General features: G+C 36.5%; 1 pseudogene; it reads left to right on the top strand.

The window, feature by feature from the left end:
* Positions 1-23,642, top strand: part of LOC128094705 (60S ribosomal protein L28-like) — a 42,529-nt pseudogene that overhangs the window by 2,949 nt on the left and 15,938 nt on the right.

The raw sequence follows: 23,642 nt of genomic DNA, 5'->3' as shown, positions 1-23,642 counted from the left end.
CCTCTCCTATTCAACTATCATCATGGTCATGAGATTCAATATTAATTGTATTTTGGATCCATTCCTCCAAGGATGCTGGTCTTGCCTTTAATGGCCTAATTACCCCTTTTCATGATGCATTAGCATTCTCAAAAGCCAAAGATTCAATTATTATCTGTCTAGCTTCTGAATTTGGTATTATTCTATTTACTGCTAAAGATAGCCTTTGTAAGAAATCCATGAAGGTTTCTTCTGGGCCCTGTATAACTTTTGTAAATGACTCACTTGTCTTTCCTATTTCTTCAATTCTGTCCCAAGCATTAATGGCTGCTATGCAACATAGAATTAGGGTGTGGTCATCACATAAAGATTGTCTCTGTATATCAGCATAATTGCTTTTTCCAAGAAGTTGACCTTGAGAAATTTTCATACCTTTAGACCTACATCATTGTTCTATAGTTTTAGCCTCTTCTTTCTACCAGGTTCTCCATTGTAATTGTGGACCAGCCTCTAGGATAGCTGTAACCAAATCTTTTCAGTCCTGAGGGATAATTCTACTACAAGCTGACCACAAGTTTAACATCTCCTTTACAAATGGAGAATGCATACCATATGAGACTATAGCTTCTTTAAATCTCCTCAAATTTTGCATTTCTACAGGAGTTTAGTTAGCTCAGACACAGCCTTGAGCATTTGGCAGTTCCTGTAAGGTTACCAGATAGATTAATGTTTGCTGTTTGAAAACTTCAAGCTGTTTCTCTGTAACCATGTAATACAATGCTGAATAGATTCACCTTTAAATTCTTATATCTGGGTCTGAATTTTTCTATGATTTGTTTTAACAAGTTTTTCCAAAGCTTTTCTCTTGGCACTCAAATTAACCAACCTTTTTAATGCTAAAACAAAAATGACCAAACAAATAATATTCATAATTGATGTTATGTAAATCCCATCAACATTAATTATCCTCTCATTTAACTGGTCCATTTTCAGACTGCCTAATATGCTATCAAATAGAAACTACATTCCCTCCATTGTAAAAATGTTTCCCATTCTTAAGGTGGAAAAAATTCTCTTTTAGCTAATTTCTCCCTTCAAGATATCTTAATTGCCTCACCAAATTTGCCAACAATGACAATTCAGATGTGAGGCTGATCCTCTGCATAGAACAATAGAAGTCCAAGCAGGTTTCAAGACTCTCTGACCTCTATGTTTAATATAGTGGCTGGATTTTTCCTCTGGTCCTCAGATAAGCTTTTTTTTTTTTTGGTTTTTCGAGACAGGGTTTCTCTGTGTAGCTTTGTGCCTTTCCTGGGACTCACATGGGTGTGGTACACAAATAAGATATCACCACAGTATTTAATCCTTCTGTGTTTTATTTTGTAGAAATAAGCCATGCAGACCTAACACTCTGCACTTCATTCGCTGCTATCCTTTCTCTTTTCTACTTTCACTTTTTTCAACTTTATAAGATGTCTTATAGTCCCTTTAATTACATATTTTGGCACCTTGTCACCTATGTTTTCATTTTTAATCTACTCCCATAAGGCTAACATTTTGAAGAATTACTCTAGTTAGTAGAGTCAATTTTGTACTTCTTCACAACTAATACACAGATTCCACTAAGCCTTCTTTCTCCCTCAAATTGTCCTTCAAATTTCAAATTCTTACTACTTCATAACTGAGTTTCTCAATTCACAAATAATCTTACATTACTAAAATTCTATAGACTAGTTTGTTCTAGAGTATCTTTCAAGTAGCTCATAATCTAAACATATAAACTCAATCTTTCATTATTTTTGTTTTGAAAAAAGTCAGTTAAATTTAAGCAAATGACAATAAGAAAAAAACATCATAAAAAGTGCTTCAGTATATTCAGTTTAACCACTGTAATGGATCTTTATCTGTCTATAAGTTGTTTTTCCTTCCTCAAGAAACAGGCTCAATTCTCAGCAGATTTTTTTTAATTTTTTTATACTTATTCAGGATTTCTTTTTTTTACTTTATTTATTTATTTATTTATTTATTTTTATTTTGCAATACAATTCAGTTCTACATATCAGCCACGGATTCCCTTGTTTTCCCCCCTCCGGCCCCCCTCACCTTCCCCCCAGCCCACCCCCCAGTCCCACCTCCTCCAGGGCAAAGTCTCCCCCGAGGACTGAGATCAACCTGGTAGACTCAGTCCAGGCAGGTCCAGTCCCCTCCTCCCAGGCCGAGCCAAGTGATCCTGCATAGGCCCCAGGTCAGCTATGTTCATATCAGCATTGTTTGTAATAGCCAGAGCATGGAAACAACCTAGATGCCCTTCAACTGAAGAATGGATAAACAAAATGTGGTACATATACACAATGGGATACTACTCAGCAGAGAAAAACAATGACATCATGACATTTGGTTTGCAGACAAATGGATGGATCTAGAAAAATTTATCCTGAGTGAGGTAACCCAGACTCAGAAAGACAAACATGGTATGTACTCACTCATAGGAGGATACTAGATGTGGAACAAGGATGACTGGACTGCTACTCACATCACCAGGGAGGCTACCTGGAAAACAGGACCCCAAGAAAGACACGGGGATCGCCCAGTGACGGAGAAATGGAAGAGATCTACATGAACAGCCTGGACATGAGTGGGGGTAATGAAGGGCAAGGGTCGAGGGAAAGAGAGCTTGGGGGAGCGGGAGATCCCAGCTGGATCAACAACAGAGAGGGAGAACAAGGAATAGGAGACCATGATAAATGAAGACCACATGAGAATAGGAAGAAGCAAAGTGCTAGAGAGGCCCACAGAAATCCACAAAGATACCCCCATAACAGACTGCTGGCAATGGTCGAGATACAGCCCAAACTGACCTACTCTGGTGATGGGATGGCCAAACACCCTAATTGTTGTGCTAGAAACCCCATCCAACGACTGAGGGATCTGGATGCAGAGATCCATGGCTAGGCCCGGGGGATCTCTGGGAGTCCAATTAGGGAGAATGAGGAGGGTTTATATGAGCAAGAATTGTTGAGATCAAGGTTGGATAAAGCACAGGGACAAATAGCCAAACGAATGGAAACACATGAACTATGAACCAATGGCTGAGGGGTCCCCAACTGGATCAGGCCCTCTGAATGGGTGACAGTTGATTGACTTGATCTGTTTGGGAGGCATCCAGGCAGTGGGACCAGGTCCTGTGCTCTCAGCAGATTCTTACTAGTAGAAGACTTTTTGTAATAAAGAAGAGGCAGTTAGTTCGGAAAAGCCTCAGGGTCCAAATTTCTATGACTTTCCTGTACGTCTTTACATCCATGTGTAAATTGAGGTTTATAGATTTTTTTCTCATGGTTCCACCTGCTATGCTTAAATTAACCATCTACATCTTTAATTAAGTGAAGTTGGTTGTTTTAGAATCCTTCTGCTCTTAGGACTGTAAGATCAAACCTATTTCTTTCATTTATTTTTTCCTGGATAGATGCTGGTACTTGAATTTTTGATGATGATGGTAGTCTGTGTTTCCTCAAACTTGGGAAAGCTCATCTTCTAAAATTTAAAATTATTCACAGATATTTGGTTTTAATATGCTAATCTATTTCTACTTAGATTCATTAATAAAAATGAAAACTCTAGATCCTAACACAAATGTGAATTTATTTAAAAATTTTCAACATGTAACATTATTAGCCTTAGAAAAATGTTTACCTTAGATCTAGTCATGAGAAAATGAGCAAATTCAAATGTGTGGTATTACATAAGAGATGTGGTAGGGATTTTAAACTATGCCACTGTCATTAAAAGTAGACCAGCAAAATGGAGCAAAATAACAATAACAAACAAACAAACAGAAGCCATCCAGGAACCAGAGATTTACTGAATGATTTTTGACTTGCACCCTACATCAAAATATCTCAATTACAAATTTTCTCTTCTTCAAATAATTTTATATATTTATCACAAGCTCTATGCTAGATATTAATATTCAACATACTATTAATATTGAAACTTTTATGTGTGGTAATGTCATTTACCACATATAATATGGGAAAAATGACTTTGATCTTAGAAAATACATGCTGGTTGATTTAACTTTCAAATAGATTGGCTTTATAATTTACTGTAATATATATAGTACATATATTGTATTTTCCTTGTGTATTGGAATGTATGTTCATATATTTTATATTTTTGTGTGTACGGGGTTTATGACTATTAAAACAAAATGCAAAACTAAGGAGAAATGATAGCACCAATCAGTTAGTACTGTAACTGAGTTACTAAGTGGTATTTTACATTTTGGATTTACATGATTTTCTCAGCCATCTGTATAGAAACTATACTCTAAGGATTTTTTTCTATTGTATTTCAATAATGGATATTATTCCCAACATGAACTTAAAAGTCTTTCAATTGTTAACTTAAACCAGTCTTAATGTTTTTCAATACAAATTTGGTATTTAAGGCTAGGACTATAATAAATAAAGAATGCACCTTAGAAGAATAATGACTTAATAAATATCAAATTTATGAATAAAGAATTTAAATTGATTTAAAGAGAGGTAACTAGAAAGATAGATGAATAATCTCATAGATAATTGAAGAAGGGAGAGTACATTGATACATACATATATATACATGGATTGATAAGCTATAGACACACACCGAGCTTTACTGCATAGTACCAACCTTTGAGAAGAGGGAACAGGATATACTGGAACTGGAGATATGATGGCTGTGAGATGTCATGTGGATACTGATAACAGAACCCTGATCCTCTTCAAGAGCAGAACACGTTCTTAACTTAGGTTAGAAAATTTTAAACAGGACTCCACTCCTTTAGAAAATAAGGTTAACAACTGATAAACGGGACTTCCTGAAACTAAACGGCTCTGTACAGTGAAAAAAAGTCAATTGAAGAATTCTGTACACAGTAGGTAACTTTGTCAAGTGTACAATATCAAAAAAATAATATCTAGAAGACACAAAACACCAAGAAAGAATATAAAAAATAAACAATGCAACAGAAATAGGCGATGTGTATGAATAAATAGTTCTCAGAAGAAGAAATATAAATGGTGAATAAACATTTAAACATATGTTTAATATCATTATCCACCAGTGAATTCCAATGAAATACAAAATAAAAATACTATGAAATTCCATATCACCCCAGTCTGAATGGCTATAATTAAGAAATAAAATGACATCAGCTACTGGTGACAGTGTGCAGAAAGAGAAAATATATTCTCCTTGATGTGAGTGTAAACTGGGGCAATCACTATGAAAATCAATGAGGAAGTTCTCTAAAATTTAGAAATAGAACTCCCATATGTCCCAGCTATAGCACTCCTTTTCATATACCCAAAGGACTCTATATCCTACTACAGAGATACTTGCTCATTCATATTCACTGATGCTCTATTTGCAATAACTAGTAAATGAAATCAGTGTAGATATATTACAACTGATAAATACATAACAAAATTGTGGTACATGTACACAGTAGACTTTTCTAAAACTGTAGTGAAAAATGAAATTTGATAGTAATGAATAGAATTTGAAAATTATACTTAATGTGGTTACTTAGGTCCAGAGAGACAAATTCCACATGTTCTCTCCCACTTGTGTACTCCAAAGTAAACCTTTAGATTTGTATGTTTAACTTGGAGTACCTATAGAAGTTAGAAAAATAGAAAAGTGCCAAGGTGGGATTGCATGAACAGAGAGGAGGATACTAGAACATAATGGATAGGAAAGTAGGGAGGGAGAATTCTGGGAGTGGTGATGCTTAAGAATGGAGTGGAGTTATGGGAGAGATAAAGAGTGAGAGGTATGATTAACAAAACAAAGCTGTGTGAAATCAATATTGCATATTTATTAAAGTCCAGAAAGCCTCAACACTGTACAAAGTACTATAGACAACTGAGTAAAGCTGGAAGCAGGAGAGGTCATCTTCTCTAGGAAGAGCACACCAATTGGTTGTCCAATGCCAAGTGGTTAACCCTGAAAAAACATTCGTACAAGTAGCATTATGTGAACTGAGAAGGTTGTATTTAGGGCATAAACACATATTCATATATGCATACAATAACAATTAGTGGAAAAGAAGCCATAAATTCAAATAGAGGGAAAAGGGCTATATAGCATAGTTTAGAGGGAGGAAGGGAAAGGTGCTGTGGGATAGCTTTCTGTATGCTGTGAATATGTGTGGCTCCCATTGGATAATAAATAAAGTTGCATTGCCCTATGGCAGGGCAGGATAAGGTTAGGTAGTACATTCAAACTGAAGAAGAAACAGAGAAGGTTGGAGTTGAGAGAGACAGGAGCCAGCCACTGAATGAGTAACAAGATGTCAGCAGACCGGTAATGCCACGGCCACGAGGCAACATATAGATTTAGAGAAATGGGTTATTTTCAGATGAAAGAACTAGCTAGTAAGAAGCTAAAGACATAGGCCATATAGTTTGTAATTAATATAAGCCTCTGAGTGATGATTATATAAGCAACAGTGGGCTTGCGAGTGGGTGTCAACCTTGGAGCAGGATGAGACACAGAGAATCTTCCCTCTACAGAAAGCAGCCTGGAGATGGACTGTAATTATATTTTAATCTCAAAACTAAAAGAAGTAAAATAAAAAATAGAAAAAGAATTAGAAGAAAAAGGTCCTTTGTGACTAGATAATACTTGTGCTGGATAATTTTATTTCAACTTGACAAAAGCTAAAGTCATTTGAGAGGAATGAACCTCAGTTAAGAAAATTCTTCTATACGATCAGATTTTAGGCAAGCTTGAAAGGCATTTTCTTAATTAGTGATTGATGAGAGAAGGTTCAGCCCACTTTGGGGGGGGGGTTACCTCTGGTCTGGCAGTCCTAGGTTCTATAAAAAATCAGACTGAGCAAGCCATGAGGAGTAAGCCAGTAAGCAGTATCCCTCCATGACTTCTGCATCAGCTCCTGCCACCAGGTTCCTGCCCCATTTGAGTTCTTGTCCTGGCTTTCTTTGATGACAGACTACAGTGTAGAGCTATAAGTCAAATAAACCCTTTACTCCCCAACTTGATTTTTCTTCATGGTGTTTCATCACAGCAATAGAAACTCTAAGACAATGCTGTTCACAAAAACTAAAGACTAGTGCCAGGAGTGGGATAAGGCCTTAGGAATTCTTACTAGAAGCCACAGAGCCACACGACCACACATTAACAGAGAGGATCTTACCATTCCTTTTAGTTACTCACCAAAAGTAATTTATAATACCCTATTATTGAAGACATTACACACATTTTTTAGAAGATATAGAAAGAAGAAAAATCAAGCCAGGCCGTGGTGGCACACGCCTTTAATCCCAGCACTCGGGAGGCAGAGGCAGCCGGATCTCTGTGAGTTCAAGGCCAGCCTGGTCTACAGAGTGAGTTCCAGGAAAGGCACAAAGCTACACAGAGAAACCCTGTCTTGAAAAACAAAACAAAACAAACAAACAAAAAATCAAGCTGACAGGTATCTAGAAACTTGCTTCTGCCTGGCTAGCTTTCCTATTCTGGAATATGTATACATAAAAGATATATGTGGTCTTAATCAGATGAACTTTGAACTTTACAAACTCAATGCCAACCTTTCATAATAGATGTACCCACTAGTGAAATAGTGGCCTGCCTCTAATGGGGTAACCAGTTGGTGGTCTTTGATTAGATTCAAGGCTCATTCCAAAGGAAAGAACCCACATCTGACACTGTAAACCCAGTCAAAAACGCATGGCCGAAATGGGCATGAATTCTAGGAGGGGCACTTCCTGTTGATGAGCAGCTTTATTTAAATGAAACAAATTATCCTGCTTCAATGAAGTTTTCTGAGATTTTGTGTTCTCCCCGCTCTCATTCTTAGGTGAAAGATTTGAAATACCAACAGCACCATGTAGTATTTCTGTTTCCAGTTTACAAGATATTCTTTGTAAAGACTTTTTATTTTAAGTTTTAATTTAATTCATACTATCAACATAAGTTGCATTATTCTTGGTGGTAAGTAATTAGCCTTAGTCCTTCATTCATTCTCTCAACAGGACACTTAGTGAGACCCTAAATATCATCAGTGTCTGTTATTATCTTCTCTATATACCTTAGTGTCCTGTCAAAGATCAAAACTGTGAAAAAATTCTAAAATTTTTATTACTTATCAATTGTTCGCTTCAAGTTTTATATGCACTGATACATGTGGCATTTAACATAGAACAAATGAAATGATTATTTCACAAATTAGAAAGCTAAGATGCAGAGAACTTGATAGCCAGGCATAATATGTGTGAAGACTAACGTTGGTTGTCAATTTGGCTGTACGTAGAATTAACAAAAATAAAATCAAAAAGCTACTGGGAGCTCCTGTGATGAATTTTCTAAATCAACTTATTTGAAGTGGAAGACCTAAGCTAAAAGCAGTCATTACCTTCTGGTGCCAGGCCACATAAAAGGACAGGGAAGATGGAAACTTAGATTTTTGTCTGCTTGTCCCTTTTGTACATACAAATATTAGTTACAGTCCTTTGTGTTGGAGTACCTTGCACTTAAGGTTGCAGTCTACCATGTCCAAACAGCTCTTAGAGCTCAGTGCCAAATAGGGGACTCCTTTTACAGCCAGGCTTCCTTCCTATCCAGATAGTGTCTCTAGGCCCTGAGGCCAGACCTTATCTGGAAGCTTTCCCTAAGCCTGGATGCTTGACTCATTTCAAGAGTGACCTTTGACACAGATCCCTGAAGATGCTCTCCTGTTACCCACATGATAATTAGGTTTTTTTGCTTCAGCTGTATGGTAGAACCTTCCTGCAAAATGTAAACTAGATGATGCCCCAGTCACTCTATCCATCCTATCCATTCCCCTCACTCCGGAGTAAAGTTGAGCTGTAACCCTGAAATTATCTTCAGGAAAGCTGTTTCTGAAGTACTTGCAAGCCATCTGCACTCTGCTTACTGGCTTCTCCTCCTAGCTTACTCCTTACTGGTTTCTGCTCCCTCCTCCCTAGTGGACAGTAGCCAATGTTGTATACCTGAGGAAGAAGATGATGTTTACTGACATAGTTGTGCATATTTTTATTCCTGAATCTAAGAAGTAGAAGCTGGAGGATTATTGCAAGTTCAAGGGCAATATGTCCTACAAAGTTTGTTCCAGTCTAGTCTGGATTACATGGTGAGCATTTGTGCTTGCCAAGTAAGTAAAAATAGTTTTTCCAGTGGAGTCTCACTGGGTATACAAACCACATTTAAGAGCAGGCCCCATGCCCGTCGGTGGATGACCAACCCAAAATGAACTCAGTGGAACTTTTGGAGAATTTTTGTATCATATTGTTTTTTATTTATTTATTTTTAACCTTACTGGTCTTGTAAATTATAGTTTCCAATTGTGTGTTTTTATGGGATTTATATTGTGTGTGTATGTTTCTGGATGTGTTTCTTGTTTGTTTTCTTTGTTTTTTGTTTTATTTTATTCTTGTTTGTTTACTGTATGTCTTTGCTAGTTTGTTTTCTAAAGACAGAGATAAAGAAGGAATTAATTTGGAAGAGTGAGGAAGTGGGGAGGCTCTGGGAGATGAGGTAGGGAAAATTATGATCAGAATATGTTGTCTAAAAATTATTTTCAGTAAAAATAGAAATATAACAATTATCTTTTATGGGGTTAAGGATGTAGTTCACTGCATAAAAGTGTTGCTTACCATGCATGGGCCACAGGTTTGAGTTCTAGGAGCCCGTGAACCAAGTCCAGTGGTGCATTATACAACTCCAACACTCAAGAGGTGGAGGAAGAAGGAACTGAAGTTCAAGGTTGTTGTGCTCGGTTACTTAGGAGTTGTGGCCAGTTTAAAATGCCAGACTTGTTTCAAGTCAAATAAACACAGCCACAAAACAAGAAAAACAATAAAGAACAGTTTGGCAAAGGGCAAAGTCATAATGTGTCATAATTGCGGTTTAGGATTGATGCCTTAAACATTTATTCATTCATTCAAAGTATATTATCCTTTCTCTATCATGCCAAATATTGGGAATGCCCTGGGAATAAGAGAAAATAGATGTTCCTTATCTGCTTAGCAATTCTATGGAATTTGATACCGTAAATGAATTTAAAATTACAAGCTTCATGTAGGCACTAGAGAAATACATAGTAAAGGACATCAAATTGGTAAAGACCACTAATTGAGTTATGCGAAGGCTCATATGTCATGAGCAACCCTTCACAGCATAAAACACTAGCGTTCACATCAACGCCGGTGCAACATCTGTTGAGGTGGGCCAAACATTTCTGCAAAATGAGCTCCAGAATGATGATTTAACTGGAGATCTACCTCACAGGGTGAGGTATTAATTAGTACTCGTAACATCAGTCAGCACTTCAATCATCTACAGACGAGACTCTAGTCCTCAGTGTAATAAACAGGCTGTTCAGGGGCTGTAGAAGATGAGTTCTGAAGGCTCTTCATGAAAAATTGATTTAATTGATTTTTTTCATGTTTATGTTCTAAGACAGTGATTTTTGGCTTTTTCTACTATGAGGACTCATTCTCTTTTTGCAAAAACACACATAAAAATGAACTTCTGATCATGTTAGATCGAGAAATTCCAAAAGTAAAAGCTTTTACAATAACAAGAAGAAAACAAAAAGACTTTACATTTTTATTAATTAATGAAGCATCTAAATATATTTCAAAAAACCTTATAGTGTGCTGCTTCAGTTTTCAGGTGTGATTAGAACCAACCTCTTAAAGGTCTGTGGCCAGGAACAGTGGGTACAAGCTATCTGGGCTCTAGCACTTGCTACTCAATGATTGGTTTAAAGAGATTGTTGAACTTGTCTTGGGTTTGGTATCTTCCTTTGTCCAAGTGATCACAACAAAACCAAAGGCCACACAGCATTTTCAAACAGAAATTTATGTTCTGTATATGTGTTTGCTCATACTCATGTTAAAGTTTTAAATGAACTAACTCAGTCATTTAAAAGTCCAACCATTTTTACTTTTCAGCTTAATGAGATTTATAATTACCACATCTGTGAAAACAGTACCATTATCAAGAAATCAAATAGATTCCAGATGCTACCAACATATTCCATTCCTCTTGCTGTCATCTCTCCTTTCAAATGTAACCAGTACATCTTAAAAATATTTTAAAATCTTTTAAATTAAATATCATTTAAAAAAATATGTGCATGTGTCTGTGTGAGTGTATGCCACATATGTGTCAGTGTTTACAGAGACCAGAAGAGGGTTTCAGAACTCCTGGATCTGGTGTTACATCCAGGTATGAGATGCCCAGGGTGGGTGTAGAGAAAAAAACAACCACTTGGGTCCTTTGGAAGAGAAAGAAAATATTCAACCAATGAAATCCCTTCAATGACATCTTAAAGCATAGACTACTAACTGTCTTCTTGGTAAACATGACACTATGTATGCATATCTCTTGATTTGTACAACATAAACTAGTGAAAGTCACCTGTAATTTCAAGTTTACTGTATTTATTAATGCATTCATTATTTATGTGTTATTTTATAGGGTGCTGTAAATGGAGGCATTTCCTTGTCCCACCTTGTCCCACAGCCACATTCAAATTACCACTCAGGGTCTTATATTAATTATAAATGCCCAGCCAGCAGCTCAGGCTTATTATTAACTAACTCTTATATTTAAATTAACCCTTAATTCTTATTTATGTTTAGCCATGTGGCTTGATACCTTTTCTCAGTATGACATTCTCATCTTGATTCCTCTACATCTGGCTGGTGACGCTTGATTCTGTCCTTCCTCTTCCCAGAGTTCTTAGTTTTGTCACCCTGCCTATAATTCCTGACTGGCTACTGGCTAAGCATTTTATTAAACAAATTTGAGTGACAAATCCTTACAGTGTACAAGAGCATTATTCCACAGCATTCCCCCCTTTTTGTCTAATTAAAAAGGAAGGTTTTAACTTTAACATAGTAAGATTATATACAACAAAAAACAGTCATCAAGTAAGAATTACAGTAACACTAATTCATTTGCATTTGACAAAATTAGAGAAAATACTTTATTGTCTATCTTATCTTGATGAGTCTGAAGCTTTGTATCTAATTTACTTTCTATTATAACAAGGAAAACTATAATTACAATTATTTAGTCTTCAACTCCATCAAAGATCCAGGAAGGGTGAAATGTTACCTAATGACAGAGACCTCAAGCTGCCTGGACAGTTACCCAAAGTTCCTCTGTGAAGTTGGGCATCCATCTTTGGCCTACAGGCCTAGAATATCTGACATACCTTTTTCAGAAGCAGGAAAATTTGAAGAACTGTTCTACCCTGTCTTGGAAAAGCTCCACAGTTGCTTTTCTTGTGTCCTGCTGGTCCAGTTTGGACAGTAACTGTCAGCAATTGAGGCAAGGGCAGTTTCTTTACCCACATGGTCAGCTTTTGCCATAAAGAAAAAAAAAACTCCATATGGAGATTTTTTTTTTTTAATTTCTATCATCTTTTCTGAAGTAGATTGGTGCTGCCAGGAGCAGACCTGTCTCACTGTCATGAAAAGCCATAGGTTATTAAACCTATCAAATGTCATAATCTATAGGTCTTTGAAGTATTTGAAAACATTCATCTAAATATATCTGTGTGTATGACCTTGAAAACATACCTCACATGAGTATAAATTTGGCTATTATAGATGACTATTAATCTATATTTCTTAATTATACATTTTTAAATGAGTGGCATAAACATAATACCTTAAACAAAAGTAAGAATGTACATACAGTATAACAAAAATAACTTTAAATACATATCAATAAACCAAAATCTCTAGTAATGTAAAATATGTAAGATTAGTAGTTGTTTTTTTGGATTAAAGTAGATTCAATTATCTACCCTTTTATCCTATCATTTCCATATCTCTTTTTTCTTTTCAGAATAAATTATCTGAATCTAATCTCCTTTGTTTAGCTTTTTCCCTGACCACTATCCATAACAACTTGGAACCAACACCCCTAAACAATGACAAAGATTCGTATTTTATTTTTGAGAATGTGGACATAGTTCTCTAGACTAAGTCTTTCTGATTGAGGATGCTGGTAATCTTTGGAGGACCCTGAGAAAATTTAGGATTATGGTCAAGTCCTAATTGGAGTATTCTATGAGGCTGGATCACCTAAGACAGCTGTCTTGAAACTGTTCTGGATGCAGAACTCAGAGGAAACTGCAACAGAGTCACTCTGAAATGATACTACATCTGGGCCATTCATTCCCATGGAAGATTTTTCAGGTGGTCTTCCTCAATGAAACCTGATTTTTCTTAACCCAGAATGAATCCAGAGCCTCTCATTTCCCATGAAAACAAAAGCATAACCTCTTTCCCAAAGTAACATATCTTTTCACTTAAATTTTTAAGTCAAGATATTTTTAAAATATATAGGTTGGTTTACTCTAGCAGCTTTCATAATCAAATGTCTCTCAGCAGTTATCATATATTCATTAGCCACCAAAAGATTTAAAGATAACACAATAACCTACACTATCTAGACTATTGTATAATTTCCATCTTTACATGGCTTGTTATATTTATTTATTACTCTACTCCCCTTTTTAGCACTTTTTCCACGCTTTTTCTTTTCTCTCCTAAGCCTATATATTTTTAAACACACTATAACCCCATTTAAAGAGTCTTTTTGTTGTCTTGTTTTGGTTTGGTTTTTCTACACAGGGTTTCTCTGTATAGCTTTGTGCCTTTCTTGGAACTCACTCTGTAGCCTAAGCTGGCCTTGAACTTACAGAGATCTGCCTGCCTCTGCCTTCAAGTGCTGGGATTAATTACATGTACCACCACCACCTGGCTAGAGGGTCTTTTTGTTTGAATCTGTCCTTATTGTGCATTTGTGATCTTTTCTGTCTGTATGAGCAAAACAACAAACAAACAAACAAAACTGTTGTGTAACTTAAATCATGGTGTGCTGGCACTGGCTCCTCCCCCTTTGTTCCTTGAGAGTCTAGTCTCATGGCAGAGGCATGTTTATCACCAGCTTTGGGAGTCATGTATATCGTCCCAACTCTGGGAAGTTTCTAGGTCTATGCCGCCACTGAGTAGCATAATGCCGGCTGCTCATAAACAACACATAAGTGTTTGGTAGTAGGACCTCTTAAAAGAGCTGTCTAAGTTACTAGAATGAACCAGAAAGCCACGTCTTAAAGAAGTCATGCCTCTGCTTACTGCCAACAAACAGAGCCCACCCAAGAAAATGCTACTACCAAGAAGTCATGCTTGACTCTGTTGTTTTGTGTGTTTAGACTCCTTTATTTAAGCTTTCTCAGGTTTTATATGGAAATTCTTGCCCCATGTTGGCCCCATATGTGAATGGAGGTTTTTTTCTGTCCTGCCCTGTTCCACAGCCATTTCTAAATTACCACACAGAGGCTCAGGCTTATTACTAACTAGCTCTTATACTTAAATTAACCCATAATTCTTATCTATGTTTAGTCATGTGGCTTGGTACCTTTTCTCAGTATGACATTCTCATTTGACTTTTCTGTACCTGGCTGGTGACTCCTGACTCTGTCCTTCCTCTTCTCATAATTCTTAATTTGGCCTCCCTGTCTATACTTTGCTTGGTGACTGGCCAATCAGCATTTAATTAAACCAGTTCAAGTGACAAATCTTTACAGTGTACAAGAGGATTATTCCACAGCAGGGTGCCTTGAAGCTAAATGTGTTAAGTTGCTTATAGTGTTTGGAAGAATGTGAAACCATAAATGATTTATAATTTTTCTGATGGACAGACTAGTGATAAAAGTCTGTAAGCAAAGGTCCAGGTGCTTGGGAAAAGGTAGAAGGCAGGACGTCATCAGTCTTTATGCTTCTCTTATGTAGAGGTGATTTGACCCTGGAAGCAGTATAACATCATTGTTGAAGATCATAGTAACTTTGGCTTATCTCCCTACACTTCTGCTCCCTCATTCATAACAAGATGTAATGGGAATACCTCTCTATTGGGTTGCTGAGGCTAAATATTCAATATACTTTGCTTAAAATACATTGTTACTTCTATATTGTTTGCATTATTCCTGCTTATGTGTATGTATTCAATATTATTAAAAACAAAACCAGTCAATTTATTATGTGGATTTTAATACATTATTTTGAAATTAATTTACAATAATTTATGATTCACAATAAGTGAAGTCTAATTAACTATGTGGGATCATGTTTAAGAAAGATAAAGTATTTAAAAATCAATATTATTTAACATCAGTATTATTGAAGAATCAGTATTGTTGGATCATTTGAAATGAAATAGACTATATTAGGTTTAATGAAAACCGGGTTGAGAAACAAGATGTAAGTGAATCTTCAGTTTCACAGATGTTATGGGTTCCCTAACAAAGTTCTCTGTTCTGTAAATTGAACTAATAAATGCTGGTAAAATAAGTGATGACAAGGAAATGCACGTAAATGCAAGGAAATAGAAAGAAGAAATCCTTTCTAGTCCTTTCAGTGAGTGAGCTTGGGGCACTAACGTGGCTTTGTTGTGGGTACAATTGTTAAATTAAGACCAGTATGGCATATGGTATAAAGATTGGATGGAGATTTGCTTTCCCAGTAGAACCAACCACTTTTAGATACACATATAAGACTCAAGAAGACAGGTGGGCTTTGGCATCTTGACACCTGTTCTAGGTATTACTAGTCCTTTAGGAATATCCTTAAAATCAATTAACTGACAGGGAAATCAGTTTCTACAATACAGTATCCTACCTGCAGTAGAGCAAGCATGTGGCTGGCCAAAGGTGTGACTATTGGAAGCTTTCTGACTACCATGTAAAAAGGGTTTTAGTTTTATTTCTACTATGGCACCAATAAAATACCTAGATATTATATAAAAGTTACTGTGTAAGTCACAAATAACACTTGAAGTAGGAATAAAGTAGTTGGTGTTATTCCAACTTTATTGAATTTTGTGAAATAAAAGAAATGTATACAAATACAAAATATTCAGAATCTGCTGCAATAGCCTCTTTATCATTTTGACATTTATATTTTAATTCTTCTGTTAGCTTTTGTCAGCCTTAACCTTTAGACAATAAACTTTGGCCTTTTAAGTTTCCCTATTGAGATTTTTATTGTATTTATGGGATATATATTACCTAGTAAATCATCCTCAAATTATTGTCATATGTGAGAACTTAGTGCTGATTCTGATGAGAGACATAATCTAAGCTGAGTTGAAATTGCCTGTGAACATCACCATCATAGCAGGAAATCAGGGCTCAACTTTGTCTTCAGAGTGGTCTATTCTTTCTATATCTCTACCTAAATAGTTTTGGGACACCTATCTCTAGCCACATGGCTTCATCTATTCCTCTATGCTATTTTTCTCTTCACTTTTGAGTCTGTATAAAGGAAAATATAATTTTGTTTGGAATCTAGCAATTTCTTTCTAGCTTTATTCCCCAAATGTGGAGGGAGGGATCCCTTCTTTCTTACCTCCTTTATTTCTTTCCTGATTGTGAAAAGTTAAAAATAGAATCAAAACACAAGATACTTTTTGAAAAGGAAATATTTTTTTAACATTCTCTTAAAAAATAAAAACGAAACATAATAAAATTAATGAGACACAAGAGAGTCCTAAAATGAAAGTTTAGTGCTAAATGCCTACATCCAAAGGAATTAAGAGATCTCAAGTTAATAGCTGAATTATACATATTAAGACCTTGGAACAGCTAGAGGAAAACTAAGCCCAAATGACTAGACAGTAAAAATCAATTACAAATCAGATCTTAAATTAATTAAATAAAGACAAAATTATAATAATTTAAGAAAAGAGAAATGGAAAAAAATGGATAAAAGAGAAAATATAGGTTGTTACACCTAACACTAAAGGCCGTTCAAGAAAATATGTGGGAACCTATTACCATGGAAGCTTCCTAAGTTCTGTACATATATGAAAGGAATTTCGATGGGGTTACTATGTAATGAAGACAATGTCCTAACTCTACTGGTAAGATTTTACATCTGGTATTGTAAAGATGTACAAAACGCATTACTAAGGAAGTCATAAGCCTTAGAGGAGAACCTATTAATGTTGCTTTTCTAAATGCTCATGCTGTCAAACTACTTTCTAACTATTTAAGTTTATATCATTAGGTCTATAATGTTTCCAAACTTGTTCATGGAAGCTGCTTATTACAGTATATAGTGATTAGTGCAGAGATAAATTAATACTTAAAGTGCTGAGGATAAGCAACTGTGTTAAGCTCCAAGTAGGACATCTATTTTATCCCCCAGCACAAACTCAGGGAACATCTCGGAAGACAGGGCAAGAAGAATGGAAGAGCTGTGGGATGGAGAGGAGTGCTATGAAATGCTGTCTACTGGATGACTTGAATTCACCGCAGCTGTGGTTACTCACAGAAGTGCTATATAAGAGAACTCAATTGTACAACTTTCATAACATGTTCACCTCAACCTAGCTAAATGTTTCAGTATGGAGTGGCAAGGAACTAAGAACCTATTGTCATTTGATGGCTTCTAGGGCAGATAAAGTAACTTTTTGTTGGGAGTGTGACCGTTGGTAGGTTCCCATGTCCCAGTGGATGATCCTACATCTATTCTTATATGATTAGCACATATTGGACTCACTAAGTGAAAGAGGAAGGAAGGAAGGAAGGAAGGAAGGAAGGAAGGAAGGAAGGAAGGAAGGAAAGAAGGAAGGAAGAAGGGAGGGAGAGAGGGAGAAAGGGAGAGAGGGAGGGAGGGAAGAAGAAACAAAGGGAGGAAGAAGAAAACTTGAAGTTGGGAAGGAGATAAGATGCGGGTTCTGGTTGGTGGGGTAGAGAGAAAAAGAGAGAGGTGGATAGAATTAAGATACATGGTATCCATGTATGAACTTTTAAAATAAAATTAGAAATGAAAAACAAAGTGAAGTTGGGACACATTTTTGTAGACACCCGGCATGGTGAAGGAAGGCGTGAACACAACAGATGTGGAACAGCAGCAGCAGGAGACCACGGGTCCCTTCCTTGTGGAGAGCCGCCAAGCAGCACAGTCACTTAGGCCAGCACGCTGTTTTGTTACATTTTTTTTTCAGCTTAAATTTGATGGTGCTTGGCAAAAGTAACAAGCAAAAATTTTCAGATGTTTTTATTCCATGTTTTAAACAGTTAGGTTGAGAAATCCCCAACTTCTGCACCATTACATCGCTAAATAGGACTTTATAGCAAAGATGATGTCTGTTCTCTTATGGCAATGTGAATCAGATGTACTCCAAATCAGATGACTCTTTTTGTTTGTTTGTTTGTTTGTTTGTTTTTTCGAGGCAGGATTTCTCTGTGTAGCTTTGGGCCCTTCCTGGAACTCACTTGGTAGCCCAGGCTGGCCTCAAACTCACAGAGATCTGCCTGGCTCTGCCTCCCCAGTGCTGGGATTAAAGGTGTGCGCCACCACCGCCCAGCACCAGATGACTCTTCTAACAAGTTATACTCTCCACATATTTCTCAGCTCTGTTTAATAAATAAATAAAATTATAAAACTTATTGTGGGATATTTGTACACTGTGTGAGAATGTGTTGTTTTGGTTAGTTTACTAAAGAGCTGAATGGCCAACAGCTAGACAGGAAGAGGTTAGGCAGGAATTAAGGAGACAGAAAGAACTCTGGGAAGAAGAAGGGAAGATTGTCAGCAAGATGCAGAGGAAGCAGCATGAGCAGTACAGAAAATGAAGTAACGAGCCACATGACAAAATGTAGATTAAAATAAATGGATTAATTTAAGTTATAAGAGCTAATGGGACAAGCCTAAACTAAGGATGAGCTTTCATAATTAATAATAAGTCTTCATGTCATTATTGAGAGATAGTGGCTGACAACAAAGCTTTCTACAAAAACTTATTTAGTTTTCCATGTATTCTGTGAGTTTGGTTATCTTTATTTTTCTCTACAGACCTGAGGCTTCCATGTTAATTGCCTTTGCTCTGTTGACCACCAGCATATAAACAGGGTGTCTTATTCAATGATATTCTATTGCTGTAAAGAGACATCATGACCACAGCAACTTTTATAAAAGAAAAAATTTAACTGAAGCATGCTTAAAGTTCAGAGATTTAGTCCATTATCATTATGGCAGGAAGCATGATGTCATGCAGGCAGACATGGCTCAGGAGAGGTAGTTGAGAGTTCTATGTCAGGATCGGCAGGCAGTAAGAAAAGAGAGACACTGAGCCTGGCTTGAGCATTTGAAACCTCAAAGCCCGCACTCAGTGACAGACTTCCTCGAACAAGGCTATACCTACTCCAATAAGGCTACACTTACTCTAACAAGGCCACACTTCCTAATAGTGCCACTCTATGGTTACCAAGCATTTAAATCTATGAGCTTTTTCTATTCAAACCACCACACAGGCAATTGAAAAGAAACAAATCTCTACATAGGGCCCTTACTTATTTGAAGTTTTGTTACATGTTTTAATTTTCTAAAAGCTTAGAAAATAAATTATTCTATATTACAGGATCTATGTAAGCACATTAAATTAAAATCACAACTTCCAATGATATTTTTGTCTTTGTGAGATAACAATGAAACATAGCTGCATTTAGTCTTTAAAAAATTCTATGAACTTAAATATCAGTGATTTATGTCATATATAATAAAAGGATGTCATAACATGCTGAACAATGATACCCTGATGGGGAAAGGTACAAGCAAACACCACAAGGAGTACTGTCAAGCCACTGAGAGGCTTCAAAACCACATCTATGGGGCCCTGTTTTATGACAGGAACTTGTGCTGTCCAGGAGTAAACTGGAAAACAAACTGTTCCTCTAAAGATCATACAAAGACTTAGTAGTCATTTTTCTTGGAATGAATTGATAACTTACAATGAATTTCATTTTCATCTCCCCAGGGTTAATTATGTTGAACTTTTTTTCTGGCAACTTTTAGGCATACTGTACTCTCCTACTTCTTTTTTAATATCTATTTAGACTAATTGCTAGTCTCAAATTATTTTTGTTTGTTGTGTGTTTGTTTTTGGCTTGTGTGATGACTATCCTTGTTTATCAACTTGACTACATCTGGAATTAACTAAGGCCCAAGTGGCTGGGTACCTTTGAGTGATTTTTCCTAATTAAATCATTTGAAGTGGTGAGAGTCACCTTTCATCTGCATCTTGTGAGGTGTGACGATCCACTTTTAATCTGGGCCACACCTTCTGGTGGAGGCCTATATAAAGGACATGGAAGAAGGAAGCTTTTGTTCTTTGCTTGCCCTCTCGCTCCCTGGAAAGTCATTCTATCACTGGCATTAGTGTCTACTTTAAAATCCTGGCAAATACTGATGACCAGCTGAGACAACCAGCCTCATGGACTGAAGAACTACTGTATTCTAGGACTTTCTCTTGGTAAACAGTCATTGAACTAGCTGGACCACAGCCTGTATGCCACTATAATAATCCCCTTTATAAACATAATTTTTTTCAGTTCTGCTCCTCTAAAGAACCCAGACTAATACAGTTTGTTTTGTGTCTTTTTCAGTGCTGCTGGAAATTCTTATGGAGGGGCTTGCTGATGCTAATGAAGTATGCCACAACATGAAGCTGAAATTGTTCATATTTGGGAAGACTTGAGATCAGAGATCAGGGTATCCTTACCCATTTCCTTTTCTCTAGTTGTTCAGTCCTCTGTTTTAATCCAATTTAGGACACAAATTCAAAGTAGGCTTGACCTCTTTAATTGAATGTCTTTTGAAATACCTCATGGATGCCTGCAGATTTATCTTCTATGTGATTCTGAATGTATTCAAGTTGACAGTGAATATTAACCACCACAATCATTCTCTTTGGAGTCACTAATAAGCTAAAGTAGACAATGACCTCAACCAAAAATAAAGCTGTTCTGTTCCCTTGTAGAGCTTGTCTCCTTTTCTTTTAGGTCAGTTGTGAATCTTGCAACTCTTCACTTTCATTTGGTCTTTGCCTTCCTTGAAACCCCAAATCAGATTTGGAGTGGACTTATTTTTATAGTATCACAGAAAATAATTATGACCTAACTGATTTCCTCACATTTTTATTACCACCTTCTACAATTTTTCCTCCCTTTTGCTTCATTTGCTCTGTGCATTTTAATAAAAACCACAAATCATAACTTCAAAAATAAAATGATATGATTATACAAATATGCATGTCTGAATTTTATATTTATGAATTTCCACTTATATTCAAATTCAACCTGTAAAATTTGAATGAACATATTAAGCAAACATATCACAAAATTTTGATAACGTAAGTAAGCAGCTAAATTTTAATTGATGAAATATGTATACATTCAAAAGAAGGAGGTATGCCAAGCACTTTAAAAATCAGTAAGGACAATCATATGAAACCAGATAAACCAGTAGTTCACTTTCAAAGCAAATGCAAAATTAGTGCTGCAAAAATACATCCAGAATATATTGTATTAAACATATGTTTTTACTTCTCATACCTGCAAATGAGTACCAAGGTAGGTGATTGAAATGACTACTGCAACCTTTTTTGATTTTCATGATAGAGAAAATAATGTTAAAAAGCATAATGATCACTTCAAATGTCAATATCTTATTAGAAAGACAACAAAACCACATGATACTTAGGAAAGGTCAATGGTGTACAATGTTATTATTGCATGTCATGCTGCCTTTATCATTTGACAAGGTACATATTAGATGTCCTATTTGAAACATGGTTAAAAGAAAGCTTTATATAATATGGTCTATGTTTCATGACAAATTGAATAATCACACCATATAATAAAATCCGTCACTTACCCATAACTACATCTCTAATATGTAAGGTCACAAGATGACTCACAACGGGTATGGATTTGAAGTTGTAAATTAAAGTTCCTTTGGGATTTTTATTGCTTTGCAAGCTATCAACGCATAACCAATTAAATATGCTTGTCCTGTGCTGTCATGAATTTCTTCACCTATAGTGACAGTGTGTCTAACTTTATTCATGTCTTTGTCTCTGAAATGGTAGAGATATATTGAGCTTTGATTTCAGTATCATAACTTCAAGAATGATATTAGGTTTGGCTTGCTTGTTTCTATGACCAGCAAATCCTTTGTGCACTGTGTAAAATGGCGTTTAAGAAATAAGATAACCTTGACTCCCCTCTGGCTCCTACAATCCTTTCTCCCCCTTTTCTGCAGGACTTCAGAGCTCCACCTAATTTTTGGCTGTCTGTCTGCATTTGTTTCCATCAGTTGCTGGATGAAGTCTCTCTAATGACAATTGGACTAGGCACCAATCTGTGAGTATAGCAGGATATCGTTGTGCATCATTACATTGACATTGTTTCTTAGGTTCTATCCCAGGTCTCTGGGTCATCCAGCCTGCAGGTCCTGGTGCTCCAGGCTATGTCAGGGGTAGGTTTATTTTCTTAGCAAGGATTTTAGGATAGACCAGTCATTGGTTGGCCACACCCTCAATTTCTAGAGCACCATGACTCCAACACATCCCATAGGCAGGACATATTGTAGGTCAAAGGTTATATGGCTGGGTTGGTTTCCCACTCCTTCCACTTAAAGTCTTGCCTAGTGACTGGAGATGGCTAGTTTAGACTAAATATCTGCTATTGCTTGGAGTCTTAGCTGGAGTCATCTTTGTCCTGAGAGATTCTCTTGCACCATGTTTCATAGTGTCAACTAACCTGGGCTCATAGGGGCTCACAGAGACTGAACTGACAACTAGGGAGCCTGCTTGGGACTGACTGAGGACCTCTGCATATATGTTAAAGTTGTATAAATTGGTCCTCTTGTGAGACTCCTAACAGTGGAAGCAGGGGCTGTCTCTGGTTCTTTTACTAGCTTTTGGGACCATACTACTCATACTGGGTCACCTTGCCCAGCCTTAATACATGAGGAGCACAACTTGATATTCCATGTTTTGTTGATACTCATGGGAGACCTGTTCTTTGCTGAATAGAAGTGGAGGAGGAGTGGATTAGGAGGGGGGTGGGGGACAAAGAGGAGGTGGGGAAGAGGGAATGGAAGGGGAAGAGGGAGTGGAAAGTGCTGCTGGGACGTAAATAAATAAATAAAACTGAAAAAGCACATGCCTTTAATCCCAGGAATTGGGAGGCAGAGCCAGGCGGATCTCTGTGAGTTCGAGACCAGTCTGGTATACAGAGAGAGATCTAGGACAGGCACCAAAACTGCATGGAGAAAATCTGTCTCAAAAAAACAAGAAAAAAAAAAGAATCTCAACTTATCTAAGAATCACCAAAAGCAAGAAAAGAAAATAGTGTGAGCTTTTACCACCACTTCCTCTTTCAGAAATGATATTTCAGAAGAAATCTGTAACTCTTGTACCCCTTTTCATGATGTTGACATCAAGTATTTTCTGGTGGTAATAACCAAAGGACAACCTAGCACCCCTTTAGAATATTTTTTGAAAGAAAAAGAAAACTATACAGCTACTAAGTTTTTTTTTAATTTTATTTTGGAATAAATGGAAAATAGAGCACTTTAAACTTATTTACAGTTAGTCTCAATAGCAATAAGAATGATCAGGATGCTTTTTCTGTGTCAATGGTTAATATGGTTCTTAATGTAAATTATATTATCCACTCTTACTTCCACGTGCTGGTAAGACACATGAGGAGGGACCTCTCTGTTCATAGAAAGCAATCATGTGTAATCACTGTTCAGTCACTT

Source organism: Peromyscus californicus, unplaced genomic scaffold (assembly GCF_007827085.1).
Source record: "Peromyscus californicus insignis strain IS unplaced genomic scaffold, ASM782708v3 Scaffold_4__1_contigs__length_199733344, whole genome shotgun sequence".
NCBI lineage: Eukaryota > Metazoa > Chordata > Mammalia > Rodentia > Cricetidae > Peromyscus > Peromyscus californicus.
This window is presented reverse-complemented; position numbering and strand designations above follow the sequence as displayed.